The 17038-nt window shown below is 37.2% G+C and overlaps 1 protein-coding gene across 9 annotated transcripts in view; it reads left to right on the forward strand.

Moving 5' to 3' along the window:
* VTI1A (vesicle transport through interaction with t-SNAREs 1A) overlaps positions 1 to 17038 on the forward strand; it is a 357198-nt gene that overhangs the window by 90103 nt on the left and 250057 nt on the right. The window lies entirely within an intron of this gene.

Here is a 17038-nt window from a genome sequence, read left to right on the forward strand (position 1 = left end):
TTTTTATACAGTAAATAAATATCTGTTAACCCCTGCAAAGTCATCCATTTCTTATAACTTAGCTATCTGTTTTGTTTTGTGAAATATATATTGTATAGAATTTATTTTGCGTAATTTGGATAGCTCTTGGCTAGTATGTAAGCCCCAAAAATATGTGATTAATAATAATTCCATTGATATTTTACATTTAGTGTTATGAAAATGTTTATTTTAGAAGAGCAGGTATAATGAAAATAATTCCAAAGATTTGTTTTTGTGAATGGCTGGTGTTTTTTCTTGACCTGGGTTCATGGCTATCCTATATTGGCTTCTTACTATGTGATGAGGTCTAGGGAACTGAATCAGAACAAAACAAATGGCATTGGCATTATAGTAATGGTGAGAATACTAAAAAAAACTGTAACCCTTCCAGATTCATTAACAGTGGGGCAGCCCTTCTTTCTAACATTATTAATAGATTGGCTTTCTGCCCTGATTGGAATAAAAACCACCTTTCACTTGTTCCTTTTGTCCTTGGGCTCAACTTTAGAAGTGACTGCCCTGGTGAAGAATGTCAATAACAGAAAGAGCCCTGAAGGTGAGGTCAAAGGACCAGACTGGTTCTAGCTCTTGTGTGTGTGACCTTGAGCAACTCACATAACCTCGTAGTCTCAGTATCTACTTCAGTAAAATGGAAATAATATTATATGTCTCAGAACATTCCTAAGACATAAGGGGTGCCTGGATGGCTCAGTTGGTTAAGCGTCCAACTCTTGATTTCAGAACAGGTCACGATCTCAGGATTGTGAGATGGAGCCCCATGTTGGGCCGCACTTGGCGTGGAGCCTGCTTAAGATTCTCTCCCTCTCCCTCTACCACCCCCCTTTCTGCCCTCCCCACCACTTGCACACTCTCTCTCTAAAGCAAAACAAAACAAAAAAATCCTAAGATATGATCCCATATGTGAAAATGTTTTATATAACATAAAACTCATAAAACTATACAAATATAAATGTTATATTAATTTGTAGTCATTTGATGATATACAGGCACTTTATTCGCAGAAAAAAATTTTATTGTGGTTAAAATTTGTATACATTTAAGGAATTTTTAAAAATTGTTACTTTGACATCTTTGGGGAAGGTATCCCTGTGCATTCTGAACATCTAAGGACTTTCTTTGACAAAACATCCCATTGGTGAGTCTCTTTCCACATGGGACTGGGTTGGGTTGGGCATATTCTTGCTTTGACACTTGATCACAGGGCTTGATTTGTCTGATTGGGCTACCTTTTCTCTTTCACTATACCATTCATGTATTTCCATCCCAAAGCTTAAGGAAGTTATCAAAGAAGATCACAGATACTAGAGGATCATACATTGATCGAGATGATAAGATTGAATGGAATTTGATGGTGATTCCTTTTGATGTGTGCTAAAATACAACATTCACATCAGCTTATCAATGTAGTCAACATGGAAGAAGGTCACTTTAAGAGTATCCCCAAAACCTACCTCCATCCCCTTGGACTTTTTGGTAGAATACAATGGTAGATTATAAAGTTTTGTAAAATTAGGTATCTGTTTGTCATATAACGCTTGGGAAGTTCTTGCAGACTATAAAACCAAGTCTGGGAGGAAGACCAGGGTGGGCTTTGTGCGTAATGACAGATATGGTACAGCCTTTGCCTAGATAAGAGTCATCGCGATAGTTCATTTTCTTGAGTTTGAAAGTGGAGTGAGAAATGAGAAAGCAGGCACAAAGGCAGGCACAAAGCCTTTGTCCTGTCCTTGCATCTTCCTAAAGTAACGTGAGGAAAAAGTCATTGTGATGGGCGCCATGTTCTTTCTGCATTTACTGGTTCCCATGTAGCCCTCAGCCTGGTCAGGCCTAGTCAGCCAGCAGTTTTGTGTTTTGCTTGTGATGTAAATTTATGATGCTGATCATTTTGTTATAGTATTGGTAGAACAACGTCTTTCAAAAGGAAAAACTTTTAGCATGTATTGGTTTCTTTTTCTTAAAGACTATGAAATGCAAGGAGGAAAAGCAGTAGAAAAGCTAGTATGACTTGAAAGAGCAGAGAAGAGGGGAATGATTTCCAAGTATTGGTCTAATAGTTCTTTGGCCACAAAAGGAGTTTTCACCAGGCCACAGCAAAATGAGTAAAAAATTACAAAGTAGTGATTTTCTCATAAGGCAGATTTTATTAATTTAAAGGACTACACTTTTTCTCAGATGATGTTTTTTCTATTTTGGGGTGATAAAAGACAGGCTAGTTTTATGATGTGATATAAATAGTAGGTGGAAGTTATATATTTATTTTCTCTCTACCCAGAAAAATAACAAAATTGACAATGCTATTGGGGTCCTCTGAAATGTTTTTAGAAATTTTACTTTTCCACAAAATCTAGGAACTATTGTCTGATTGGCTGAATTGGAGAAAGAGGGAACAACTCCATCATTTGGGCTGGTAATTAACCAGCTCTGTGACTTTGAGAAATCACTTAACTTCTCTGTGCATGTTTTTGTATTTGTAAAATGGAAACCTGACACCAGATTCTATGAATCCCAGAAGGTTGTTATAAAGTAAAATGAGATCATATATATTCAGGTTCTTAGAAAGTAACGAGGGCTCTGTAAAAGTCATCATTTTTATATGTTACTGTCAGCAAAAATGGTCATCTTTCAAAATTATTGGCAAGAGATTTCAACAAAAATCTGTAAACTTTTCTATTCATTAACTTGATGACTATTATTGGCAAATATCATAAGAGAAAGTTCGATTATTATATATGATCAATTATATGTAAATAGAATGGAAAGCATATTAGTTTGACCACTAGTATCCTCCTAGCAAATAATGAAACTCATCTCTTACAGTTCTTGAATCATTTATTTTGTCAAATTGGCAGTTATTGTGACTTTAAGAACAGCTACTCAGCAGAGGAACACATGTCCAGAATGCATTTGGTCTGAGAAAAAGTACATGATTATTTCTAAGTGCCGTTTATACCTTGATATATATTGAGTTTAATACCAATCAAGTTTCTTTCATGGATCCCTTCCTTTTTGAGAAAATTTATGAGATTACAAGTTAATCGAACAGCTCTATTTAGAAAAGAGGCAGATGGGAGAGTAAATGATATTAAACTAAAGAGCTGATGGTAGGACATGTTAGTCTAAGACTAATATCAAGAGGGACAGTTATCAGACTCATTAACAAACTACCTTAAGAGTGACCATCAAAGATGAAACACCATGGTGGTTGTATGAGCCATTGGCTTGACTTGGTTTGACATTTCTTATAAGTTCTTGTCCTAAAATCTGTGAATAAAAAGGGACTCTTCCTTTTTTCATTTCCTGCTAATAATCAAGTATGCCTCTTAGCTGTGGAGATAACCATTTTGTTTGAGGTCAGGGACTTAAAACTCTGAGTCATCTGCCCTTTAATCTGAAAATATGATTTTTCTTTCCTTTGCAGTAAATTATCCCAGAATTACAAAAGGCACAAAACTAATGGACACTGTATGGTTAATAAACAAAATAGGTTGAAAGAGAAATTACACAAGGGCAGAAATGCAAGGCTCACTCTTTCCTTTCAATAGGTAAGCAGATAGTTGGAGATAGTCATGACTATCCCACCCTGTACCTTAAATGGGCCCAAGTGCACCTGCCAGTACGTCTCCGGAACCATGAGAGTGTCTTCCTACAGTTAGTAGCCTCACATCTTTGAAGAGTAGGCTGTACCAGTTATTAACCTTGCTCTTGCCATCCCTGAGTATCTAAGTATTATGAGTCAGCACTCCTTCAGCCGGGAGCCACAGCAAGTCACCCAGCTCTGGTGTTCCATTTGGTCATTGATCTCCTTACAAGGTGCTCTACTTTTGCCAGTCTTCTGCTGTGAAGAAAAGGTACTCCATCCTCCCTTCAGGTGCCTGCAGGTTCCCCACCATGGACTAGTGATTGGATATACGTAGAAATAATGCAATGTTTTCTTTCTCAGTCTTCTGCTTTTGTTATCTCTTTAATCCTCACCACAACCCTGTGCAGTCATTACTCTTTTCTCATTTTACAGATAGAAAAACAGGTACAGAGAGGTTAAGTTATTTGCCCACACTTATAATCAAGCTAGGAAATAGTACAGTCAGACTGTCTGATTCCATGCTCTTAACCAATAGACCGCACTTAGATATGAATGGGTCCCACATACCTAGATTTTCCAAAGTGATCTGTTGTAGTCCAAATATGTCATGTTCTCACATCTATTAAGTTCCCTTTCACATAACGTATTCTAAAACTATTGAATACTGTGTGTCATGTGCTGAGGACACAGGAGCATCGAGATAGCCAAGATCCCTGTTCCCAGGCAACTAATGTATGGAGACAGGGTTTGGGGGCAGAATGATTCAGGCATTTTGTTGAACTGATAAATGAATGGACTAGTACATTTCAGATAGTGGCAAAATGAAGCAAGGTACTGAAGAGTAACTGATGAAGGCTATCTTAGGCTGTCTAGTCAGGAAAGACTTCCCAGAGAGATGCATTGTAAGCCGAGTCTTGAACAGTACAAAGGTGCCATCCATAAGCAGACTTGGGGCAGAGGATCCCAAGAGGGCAAAGCAAACACAAAGACTCTAAAATGAGAAGATGTTTGGGATGTCCAGGCAACAGAAGACCAAGACGGCTGCCTCAAAGTAGGCAAGCAGTCATGGTACGTGATTAGGTCAGAGCCAGATGGGGTGCAGAATCTGTGGGGCGCCAGGGCATGGGAAGGAACCTGAATTTGACTCTTAGAGTGTGATGTCATTGGAGAGCTTTCAGCAGACAAGTGGCCTGATCTGAATTGTAGAAAACAGGGATTGTAGGGGTCGAGTGGCAAAGGAATGGAAACAAGGAGACATGTTAGGAATGTTTACAGTAATCCCAGATATGGTTCTTTTACTAATTGAAATGAATAGAAGGATTTGATGGTAAAGATATGGGAGAAATTATAAGTCATTTTAAAAGCCATTCAGGGGCAAGTAGCTTGAAATTTGTCATTAACTTCCTTAACAATTGGCATAAGATCCCAAAGATTCCTTCTTAAGGATACCACATCCCCTCAAATGGAGACTTACTAGTTCTTGGACCTGGGTGGGCTTCAGGTCCAATGGCTAGTCCATTGTGCTATTGGTGGTGGACACTGCAGTTATAAATCTGAACTTGAAACCAAGTTTCTGATGATATGTTATTTGAAAAAAGATGATAATGATACCTATTTCCTAGAGCTTACACAAGGCATAAATGAAATAATGTATGTAGAAAGATTTTTAAAATTATCTCACAAAAGTATGGGTTCTTTTTCCTCTAGAAATCTTCACTTTAGGTAGGTTCTGAATATAAACATACATTATCTCTTAGCTTAATCTTGTATAGTCTCAAGAGGAAATGTATTAGTTCTTTACTACCCAAAGTAGGGCTCAGAACCAGCAACAGCCCCTGGGAGCTTGTTAGAAACGCAGGATCTTGGGTCCCATTTCAGGTCTACTGAATCAGAATCTACATTTTAACAAGATCAGCCAAGCCACTTGTGCACCTCAGAATTAAGTTAGATGTCCACTTACCAGAGTTAGCATTTAGTCTGTGCCTGTTTGAACTGGATAATAGCCATGTCGTTGAATCTCACATACATGCGTAGATAATGTATATCTAAACCTGCGTGGAAAAATTTAGGCAGGTAGCTATGTCTAGTTAACACCTACACTTCCTATGGAGTAATACATATGGTAGTGTCTGTTAATATTGGTGGCATTGTATATGAGGGTCTTACTGAGGAGCTGTAATAATTCTTTATCTTACTTTGTTTAGGAAAATACGAATAGGCATTCCTTGGCAACTAGAACAGCTAGTAACCTATCCGCTAACCCAAAAGAGACTCATTATGACACTTTATTTTTCTCAAAATACATTTTTCCCTATATTTAACACTACTTACATTATTTTTACTTTATTATTTTTTTATTTTAAATGATTGGTTTTAGTGTTTATTTTTTTGAGACAGAGAGAGACAGAGCACGAACGGGGGAGGGTCAGAGAGAGAGGGAGACACAGAATCCGAAACGGGCTCCAGGCTCCGAGCCGTCAGCACAGAGCCCAACGCGGGGCTCGGACTCACGGACCACGGGATCATGACCTGAGCCAAAGTCGGACGCTCAACCGACTGAGCCACCCGGGCACCCCTAACACTACTTACATCGTTTTTAAACGAATGGTATATTCATCACAATTTCCTGTGTGTCTTGTTTTATCAGGGAAATGCAAAGATAGATTTTCTGCGTAAGCATACTACCAATGTTCATGTATTTATAAGTTCTTTTCATAAAATATATATTTTCTATCCAGGCCATATTTGTTGTAGAAGTGACACAGGAGATTCTTCCATTTCTGTTCGAGGGTTTACTTGGAGTCCTAGTTCTTTTCTATGAGGATTCTTGTTGTCTCTTTCTTTCTCTCACTTGCTCTCTTTCTCTCTCTCTTGTGAAAGGATTCTCACCATCTAGTTAATTAACACATTCTCACATATTTGTCTCCCTCCTTACCTCCTCTCTCTCTATATATATATAAAAAAGCAAGTTCCAGTTATATAATACAGTACTATCAATTGTGGTCACCGTTGGTAGATCTTCAAGCCATATCCACTTTGTAGCTGACGGTTTGTGCCCTTTTTCCAAAGTTTATACCCCTTGCAAATATTTTTTTAATTAAAAAAATAGATTTTAGGGGCGCCTGGGTGGCGCAGTCAGTTGAGCGTCCGACTTCAGCCAGGTCACGATCTCGCGGTCCGTGAGTTCGAGCCCCGCGTCAGGCTCTGGGCTGATGGCTCGGAGCCTGGAGCCTGTTTCCGACTCTGTGTCTCCCTCTCTCTCTGTCCCCCCCCCAAAAAAAAATAGATTTTATTTCAAAACTATGTAATACTTACCAAATTTTAAGCTGCAGATAGTCCCCATTTTAGGACTATACTTCCACAGACCTGTTTTACATGATATTTTCAGGTTATTTTTGCTTTCCATGATTTTACCTCATCAAAATCTGAATATATTTGTCCTAATAGAGTAAGGCAGAGAAACATATGGAGCACTTTTTTTTTTTCTTCTGGGAAACAAATAATTCTTAGAATTATAGCATTTTCATGAGAATAAGATAAGCTATGTACACCACTTTTGTCTACTTTGCCTACATCTTTTTTTGAGTTCATACAGGAAAAGCAATCAATCAAGTATCAGCTTAGCTTTTAAAAATCAAACCAAATGTGTTTCGTGTTCAGAACTTTTAAAAGAATCAGAACAAATGCATTTGAGATATGCAGTCCCTTCCTCTGCATCTTTGATTGTCTCAGAGTCTTGACTGAACTACTGATGGAGTTTTCCAGAGAGTTTCAAGGAGTTATAGGAGGATTATGAAGTATAAGTCCACAATACTGCAGTTTTATGACATTCTGTCTTTTGGTTCTTAATACTGTCTTTCAATTTACCTTATTATTATTACTATTATTTTAATCAACTCACTGTAGAATTCATTTTGAACTTTTAAAAAATTTTTAATGTTTATTTGAGAGAGAGACAGAGACAGAGTGTGAGTGGGGGAGGGGAAGAGAGAGAGGAAGACAGAATCCAAAGCAGGCTCCAGGCTTTGAGCTGTCAGCATGGGGCCCTACGTGGGGCTAGAACTCATGAACCATGAGATCATGACCTGAGCCAGTCGGATGCTTAACCGACTGAGCCACCCAGGCACCCCCTCATTTTGAAATTTTAATCAGTCTTGGAAGTATCTATTGAAACAAAGTTTTTTTATAAAACTGAAGGTAGCCCTTTTCTTTATCATTTCAGGGTTTTCTTTTTCATGTCTCCTGACATTTGCTTAATCTTCTACCTGTTCCTCATTGTTATTATTAACCTCTTTCTTCTCTTTTCTCCTTCCTCTTTTCCTCCCTTATTCTCTTCAAGAAATCTTTTGAGTGTTCATTGCTGGGTACAGTGTAGTAATTATATTCAAAAACACAGATCATCAAATATATTAATTTATCATCTACAGAAAAGATTGATGGATAAAACAATGCACAATAATACAAAGTAATACATAAAACTATTTTTGAAGTTGTAAGCTAGCTTGAAACTGAGCTAATATCTCCTGCACAAAAGATAAGAAAGTTTTTCTTTTTCTGTCTCTGTCTCCATTTACTGGTAAGTCATTTATAAGACTTCTTGGAAAGTAGATCCAAAAAGTATTAACTGTAAGTTTCTTGCTCTTGGAGCTGTTATCAGTTGGTAGAAGAATAAATTTCTGATTCTGTAATTTTAGTGGGAATGATATACATTATATAAAAGAAGGTGCACATTGTATTTCATGTTTTTAACAGGATTTCATTGAGCTCTGCTGAGAGTATCAGATGCTTCAGGGATGCAGAACTAGAAAGACAAGATATCCCAGTCCTGGGTTATCTGAATAGATGATGTTATACCTATAAAGACCGATTCAGATTTTTTAATTTAAGTAGTTTTGTGTAGGCACAGATTGGAATTCAGAAAGGCACTCCCATGTCCATACTATTGCAACAGTATGAAATTAACACTGTATATTGTTCTATAATTAAAATGGGATTATAAATTTGGATTGATATTAACCATCTACTTTATCCCCAAAAATATTTTAGGGAAAATATTTTTCTATAGAAATATTTTACTTTTTGACAGAAAAAAATTATCGCTAGAAATTCATTGTTTTGGGGCGCCTGGGTGGCTCAGTTGGTTGGGTGTCTGACTTCAGCTCAGGTCACGATCTCGCGGTCCGTGAGTTCGAGCCCCGCGTCGGGCTCTGGGCTGATGGCTCAGAGCCTGGAGCCTGCTTCCGATTCTGTGTCTCCCTCTCTCTCTGCCCCTCCCCCGTTCATGCTCTGTCTCTCTCTGTCTCAAAAATAAACGTTAAAAAAAAATTTTAAAAAAGAAAAAGAAATTCATTGTTTTGGTTGTTGGAGTATGTGGTTACGCCCTCAGAATCTTCAAGATCCCTTTGCTTGAACACGCATTTTTTTTTTTTTTTAATGCTGATAGGAATTACTTGACCACGTCCTGCAAGTTTTTAAGCAGTCTACCCAGTGGTAAAATAATCACTTTTAATGTGCCATTGTCACTTACTTTATAATTACAACCCCGTTAAAGTCCAACATCTCAAAAAGCTGTGGTTCTGCTCTGAAAAGAACAGGGGAGGTTGTCATTTGGGTGAAGCTCTTGAAGAATATTTTCGAGTTACACTTAAATTTGCTTTGTGAGGTTCTCTGAAATATTGGTGAGCTCCATAGTGGTTAAGAAAAGGATGTCATTTATACCCTATTTGGAGAACCTTCTCCTTAGGTGGTCCAAGTGAATTCATAGTGTTCATTTTTAATCCATTAAAAAGTATTATACTCATTTTTAAAGGTGTCTTACCCCGTAATGCCTATAACTTTTCCATTTGGCTTGTAAGATGACACGTGAAGCCATTCTTATTCTGTTGCATCTCTGTTGAGTTGAGAAAAAGAATGACGGCCAAAGCAGATCGCTAAAATGCCAATTTACTTTCAAATATTACAGTGAGGACCGTTAAGCTTATGACCTTGTTGCACTGTACTTATATAACTTTCCTTGGGATTTTTTTTAATCAGGTTTATTTTCCCTTTGAGTCTGACTTCTAGTGCCCAGAAGTTTTCTTTTCAGCAGTGTTTATGTATTTAACAGAATTTTCTGAGGTGGGTGCTACAGAATTTTCACAGCATGGGTTCACATTGGACTAAGACTTTGTGTACGACTTATATCAAGTGGAAAACTTGATGGACATGAGCTTTAAAAATGTTTTTTTTGTGTGTGTGCTCTACATTTGAAGCTTTTGCCTGTATTTCCTGTTGGGCTACAATGTTTTCCAGCATCGCCGAAAGAGAACAAAGTCAACATTAAAAAATAATTTTCTTATTGAAGAATATATTTTTCCAGCTAAAGTCATTATCAAAGAGACTGTCATGGTGGGTCACCATTCATGTATGGCACTGTGCTGCCCTTTTGCATCTTGAGGTATAAACTCTAAGTCATAGTTAAATAAATATCTATTTATTTAGAGAGACGAAACCACCCTAAAGCCAGATGAGGAAGTTTTTTGAAGACTGTCCCTTTTGCAGGAAAAATAAGCGGGTTGTTGAGAATCCTGCCATTATTCTCCACGTTGGTAGTCTCATCACAATTGATTGCCTAAGGTCCTGATCCACATTAAAAGGTGGATATTTATGTCCACATAAAATACGCCTTTAAAATGGAGCTAGTTTTCTGCATTTCCAATTTCTTTTTGTTTTAAGTTTATGTATTTGTTTTGAGAGAGAGAAAGAGCATGTGTGTAAGCATGAGCCTGGGAGGGGCAGAGAGAGAGGGAGAGAGAGAATCCCAAGCAGGCTCCACACTGTCAGCGCAGAGCCCGACGTGGGGCTCGAACTCACGATCTGTGAGATCGTGACCTGAGCCAAAACCAAAAGCCAGACAAACGCTTAACTGACTGGGCCACCCAGGGGCCCTTCTTTTTGTTTATTTCCACTTTCAATGCTCTTTGCAATATGTGGCACTCGAAAAGAGCACAGCAGAGCCCTAACATTTATTCAGAAAACAATTATTGGGCCCTAAGAAGTTAGAGTCAGGGTTCATTAGCCCTGGACTGAGCTAAGCTGATCTCTGAAATAGCAAGAAAATACTGACTTCAATTAATATTATTAGCAAAATTTGTATTTGGGAATAGGGTAGGGTAGATATTCAACCCGCCTGAAAGGGAAAACAGATTTTATATAATTTAGAAAGGAACAGACCGCGGCACTGTCCTAAGCACTTAGAATAGTAAGTTTCTGTAATAAGCTGGAGTATCTTGGCAAAATATCTACCAGGGAAATACATAGCTCTAAATCCCCATAATAAGCATAATTCGTGTTTTCAAAGCAAGATGCAGGAAGTAATTAACTCCATTTCATTGTGTCAGGGAAAGACTTGGGAGAGATGGACCTTATGGAATAAATACAGGAGGAAGGAGAAGTGGGTAAAGCATGAGCAAAATCAGGCTTTGGGCAAATACATGGCTTGTGAGAATTTCTAGAGTGTGTCCTATGGCGTATCTAACGTTCACCTTAGTTATTAAGTATACTTGAAAGTGGTAACATTTGTTTTGACAACATTTTCCCTCAAACTTTTTATTATTTCAGAGTAACCTTCCCAGTTACCCCATCCATTTTAATATTCAGATGTGTAATTATTTTTTTTAATATAATATGGAGGTTTTTAATGCTCTAAATTATAAACTTGGGTCATTTTTAACCCAATTTTGTAATTTTTAAATACTTTGTTATTATGTGCTGAAAATAATGCTCATATTAAGAGTAACACTGTATAATTGACTTTGAAATTTTCAGACTCTTTTTACATCTGTTATCTCATTGAATCAATTGATAAATTAATTTATCCAGAATGGAAATTTTGGTTCAGGCTGAGTTGACTGTTCCCCTGAATACTTCCCCAAATGCTATCTATTTTTACCAACCAGAGTGGATATTAAGTTTCATTTGGTTTCATGAAGGAATCAATGTTTTTTGTGTCCCTCTTCCTCATTAACATATCTATAAATTGTCTATAATTATCTATACTGTTCAATGCTCCGGACAGACTTGTGGATGATTCAGACCCGGACCTATTCTCTAAACAAACAAACAAAACTCTCATAATAAGAAAGCTGCACAACTTTAAAGGATGCACCAGTTTTTCTCCCTGGTGTAAGCACAGAACTTTTACAAAGTCATCCAGATTTTTCATGTGGGATGAGTTAAAGAGATTGACTGGAGTGACTTTGTTAATATAAAAAGGAGACCTTTTTTTAAAACACTATGACCCTAAAAGGTAAGCTTGAAGATGGACCAAGTATCTATTGCCTCACTGATATCGCCTGCCAGCTGTGAATTTTCTTACTACAATGAGTCCCCTCATTTTTATTGCTGTGTGCAAGGTATAGTGTTTCATTTTTCTTCCTACTCGGGCTTCCTGTAGAATACACACCCCATATAGTTCTTTAAATTCATACTGTTGTGAGAACAAGTCAGTCTTTCTGTTCTCTCCTTTGTTAACTGTATACCGCACGGAGGAACAGCTCTTTCGTGCCTTCCCTGAGTTCCTGGACTCTGCTCAAATTAAACACCGTAAGAGTATCAGCAGGTTACAAAGGCAAAGTGTATCTTTCTCTTCGGCATTTTTGTATAACAGCATCGTGGTTATATGGAAAATGCTAACAAATTCAAGCAAACTAATCGTCTCACACCCACCCTTTATAAAATAGGACTTCGTATCTAACACACAAAAAGTAGGGTGACCACATGTATAATGTTTGCTCTCCTTTGCGGCTAAAAAAAAAAAAAATCTATGCATATAAAATGCATAAGAATTACTTTTTAATCCAAGAGCCAAGTCAGATCACCTGTCTTTCACCTGCAGTGAAGCAAACTGGAATGTTCGTGGAGCTTTGTAACTAGACAAGTTCAAGTCTTGGTTACCGCATAATAACTTGGTTACCTTGGGCAAGTTCCTTAGACTTGTCTAGCCTCCGTTTCCTAACACACAAAACTTCTGCAGGTCTTCTACGTGGAGGTTGCTGTGAGACTTAAATGAGGCAAACTGTACAAAACACCCATTGCCTGTTAAGTCCACCATAGGTGCTCAGAAATGGTAGTTGCCATTTGTGCTGCTTTGCAGGGTAGCACCAGCTGCTGTGACAAGTAAACCCCAGGTTCCCGAGCGGCCGGCTGCAGTCAAGCGTGTTGCTCACTGCTTGGAACAGTCCAGCGCAAGTGTTCCTAGTGGGCAGATAGCCTTTCAGGTGGCGATTCAGAAATCGAGGGTTCTCCCGCTTCGTGGCCCTGCCCTGCACGGAGGCTTCGGAGTCCTCTACGTTTTGCCAGCGACCGGGCAAAGCCAGCGTGGAGGAGGCCCACCCACTTTCCCACCTCCGTCGGCAGCAAGCGACGCACGTCGTTTCTGCGTGCGTTTTGCTGGCAAGGACTGGTTGGATGGTGTCACCCGGATGTGAGGGGAATAGGACCCCTGGTTCCAAATGGACAACCACCTTCCAGTCACAACTTCGTACGAACGCACGTGGACAGCTTCCCCTCCTGCCGTATCATTTATTCCTTGCCCGCTTTACTGCCTCATAATCAATCAGTTAAAAAGCCCTGGCCGGTAGAAAACAATGGGGTGAGGTGAAGGAGTAGAGGGCTTATGGGTCAGGTCAGTGGATGTAATCTAGGATTTCTGACAAATGAAACTTTCTCTTATCTATGTTCTGTGAATAGACCCAGGAAAGAGTCAATATCATTTGCTTTCTTTTCTAGCAGGCATTTATCGCTATTCACTTCTCAAATTTATATTCCTTAGATCTGTAACAAAAGATAATTCCGCTACATGTGTTTTCATCTAGAGTGTTGACAATAGATACAAGTCAGCAAATTTATTTATACCATTTCTAAAGTATGTGCTTCAAGAACACTGCAAAACGTCACAGCTGAGAGGAACCGAAGGCAATGGTGACTAAATGTAATATGGTATCCTGGATGGATCCTGGTATCCTGAAACATCAGACAAATGTCTGAAGACATTGGACGTAAACTAAGGAAATATGAATAAAGTAGGGACATTAGCTGACAATACTCGGCAATATTAGCTCACTAACGGTGACAAAGGTACTACGGTAATGTAAGGTATTGATAATAGGAAAAAGTGGGTATTAAATATATGGGAATTCTCCGTACTAACCTAATTTTTCCACAAATCTAAAACTGTTCTAAAATAAGCTTTTTTTTTTTTTTTTTTTTTTTTTTTTTTTAAAGTACCTTGCGGTCAGAGCAGTCTCCATATTTGCTAAATATCCACAGTGTGATCTTGTCACTGCTGCAGACCTGGCTTCTCCTTCCTAACTTTTATGTCACCACTGTCAATAATTGGGCCTCCCCAGTAACTGACAGGACCCATGTCTGTCGAAAGCATCTTGCTCAGGTTTTGGCACTGGAAATGCCCTAGTAATGGATACTTCCTCTTTCTTTCTTCGCTCTTCCTCCCTTGGTGCCTCTAAGTCATTCCGAAAAGAACGATGTGAACTTTTATTTGGCTATCAAAAAGATGAGACTAATAAATTACTTCACCTTACAACACCAGGAAATACTAGATACATTGTATGGGCGCATGGTCCCAGTGTTCATGTGGTTCAGCCTCATGGGCCCTCTTTATGATGTGTAAGAAGGAGTAGACTATTTTACTTATTAGAAGAATGGTGGTCAATATTTTTTTTTCTCCTTCAGTTTAGAAGAGTAAAACAGACTATATGAGGACAATAGAAATAACTTTGTAAGAATATTAACATTATAGATAAGTTTCCCATTTCTGAATTTCCCAAAATATTACTGTTTAATTTTAAAATTAAAAAAGAATTTTATCTGTGTATAAAAGTGCCTAAAATCTATTCTTGAAAAATTATTTCATCATAATCTCTCGAAACATAACAGCAAGAGAGAGAGAAAGAGAGATTCTATTTGTGAATACCATGAAGAGGCAAGATGCTTGTAAAAACCTAATTTTCTATTTTTTTTTGTTTCTCCATAGGTAACTGCCCAAATTGTGTAATACTAGAATTTACATCTAAAGGTCAATGTCTCTGAAAATTCTATAGTAACTGACTTTTAAAACTATGTTCTTAACTTTTTTGGCCTACTTCTTTGGTTTATTCTGGCATCATAGTGATGATTTCCTTGTATCTCTGAACACAGTTGTACCCATTTCAGCAGTATTTGTATGTGAAAGGAAGTGGGAGTTCGAATCCAGATTTGTTTGACCCTTGAGATCTTATATTGACCTTAGTAGGTATTAACTTTTTGGATCAATAAGAGTTGTTATTGACCTCAAAGAAAAGTCAATATCTGCTTGTTAATTTGCAGCTTGAAAATGTTATACATTTTGTTCTTCATTATTACCCTACTTATTTCAACCTTTAAAAAAAAAAATGTCTTTAGCATTTCTACCAAGAGATCATCTTGTCAAAACATTTTAATTTTGTTGTTTAAGAAGATAATCATTGGGTATGGTGGTCATTTGTGAGTAGTTCATTTCAGTTTCTTATAAAACTAGCTGGCTGAGATTCATGCTGTTCAGGAAAGTGAAATACACTTTTAATTGTATTTTATTTAATGTAGTTTTTAACACTCGAGAAACAATTTAAATGATATATAGCTCATGACAGGAATATTCTGACGTGTATATAGGAGAAATGAAAAAAAGGTAAATTGGAAGTAAGTGGTCTGAAAAGCAATTAATGATGTTTTTCCCTTTTCCATGTGTAAATAAAAAAGATCAGTGCAGATGAATGTTCAGCAGGTACTTTTTATGTGCATAAACATTAAAAGCTTTTAGGTAAGTACTTCATGTGTGGGTTTGAATTTTAGAGGCCCGTGCTTCTAAGTTTTATTAAGTGTTTAAGTTTTAAGTATTGGTAGAGAAGTGACTTTTCACATCATCATTGTTTTGTATATTAACATGGAAATGTCAAGTTTTGCATAACTTGAAATGTCTCAGAATTGCCTATTGCTGAAATTCAAATGTCAGAACAATACTTCTGCACATATATGACTCTGATATTTCAACTCTAAAAACCTCATAAATGATTCAGTATCACTTTGGCCTTGTTATGATACAGCTTTAAAACGAGGCAGAGAGATTTAAATCTGGTTTAGGAAGGGGTAGTCCAGGCTTAAAGCACTAATCTCTCAACTCATTAATGATCATTAATCTTTTTTTAAAAACCTATGTAACCATTTTTGTGAAGAATTTTAGTTTTAAAGAGGATCCTTTCAGTATTTTGCACCAGAAAAAAAAGGAAGCTATTTCATTTTTCAGCAACAGGATTGGCTTCTATCTTACTCTCTTTTGTGATATTGGTTCATTGTCATGGAGTTCTCAATACTGTATTTTTTTTAAAAAAAAAAAAAAAAAAAGCTTTATTCAAAAGATGAAGGCTTTCTAGGACATTAATGATAAATAGAGGCCAAATGGCCGGTAGAAGTCGACTTTCAACTATTAATTTACTCTTCTAAAGTTTGCATGGCATCTGTACCTTTAAATTTTTAAATTTTAGAGCTGGAATGAGCCTTAGAGGCGACAAACCTGCCTTTGTCATTTTACACAGAAAACTAAATCTTGATTCCTGGTCCCTATTTATTGCTAGCTGGTTTAATTTTTTATTTAAAAATCTCAAATACCGTTGACCATCGCTGGCATATTAATAGTTTGAAATAAAATACCTTTACCAGCCCCATATTTTTATATTAAGTATTTCCTTTATTATGGAAAAAGAGCTTTCCCCAGGGGAACTTTATCACTTGAAGAGGCTTATTTTCATATGTGTTCCTAATAGCCTGTTGTATTTCCTTTTCTAAGATGTAAGTTATGACAATTAAAATATGCCAGCGTTTCAATATGATAAAATTGATATGTTTTGGGTCCTACTATTCCAGAAATAAAAAAAAGCTATCAGGGTCATAGCTTGGAGTGTGTACTTTGGTGTGTTTCAGTCTTCCTCTGCTAGGAGATTAGTGGAAAATAAGCTCTGTAAATTAAATTTTATTGCAAAATTATCTTCCGATGTTCAGCAGTAAAGATAATATTGAGTGATAAGACTGGAGTGGATTTTGTATAAAGCAATTACAGCATGAAGACCACAATCTGAGTGAAAAACATTGCTCAAGATTTTCTATAACTGTAGAAAACTTCATTTGGGGATATGTTTAAAATGGTCTCATTTTATACAGGTGAGTATAATACTTAAGGTAGATTGCAGTTTGAAAGCAGCATTCCGGAATGGTTTTCAGGACCATTTATACATGGTGAGAGGGACAAATTGATATATGTGTGTATATATACATACATATATATGTGTGTATGTATATATACATATGTATATATTTTTTCATACTTGAGAAATTGTTATCATTTCA

Source organism: Panthera leo, chromosome D2, assembly GCF_018350215.1.
Source record: "Panthera leo isolate Ple1 chromosome D2, P.leo_Ple1_pat1.1, whole genome shotgun sequence".
Lineage (NCBI taxonomy): Eukaryota > Metazoa > Chordata > Mammalia > Carnivora > Felidae > Panthera > Panthera leo.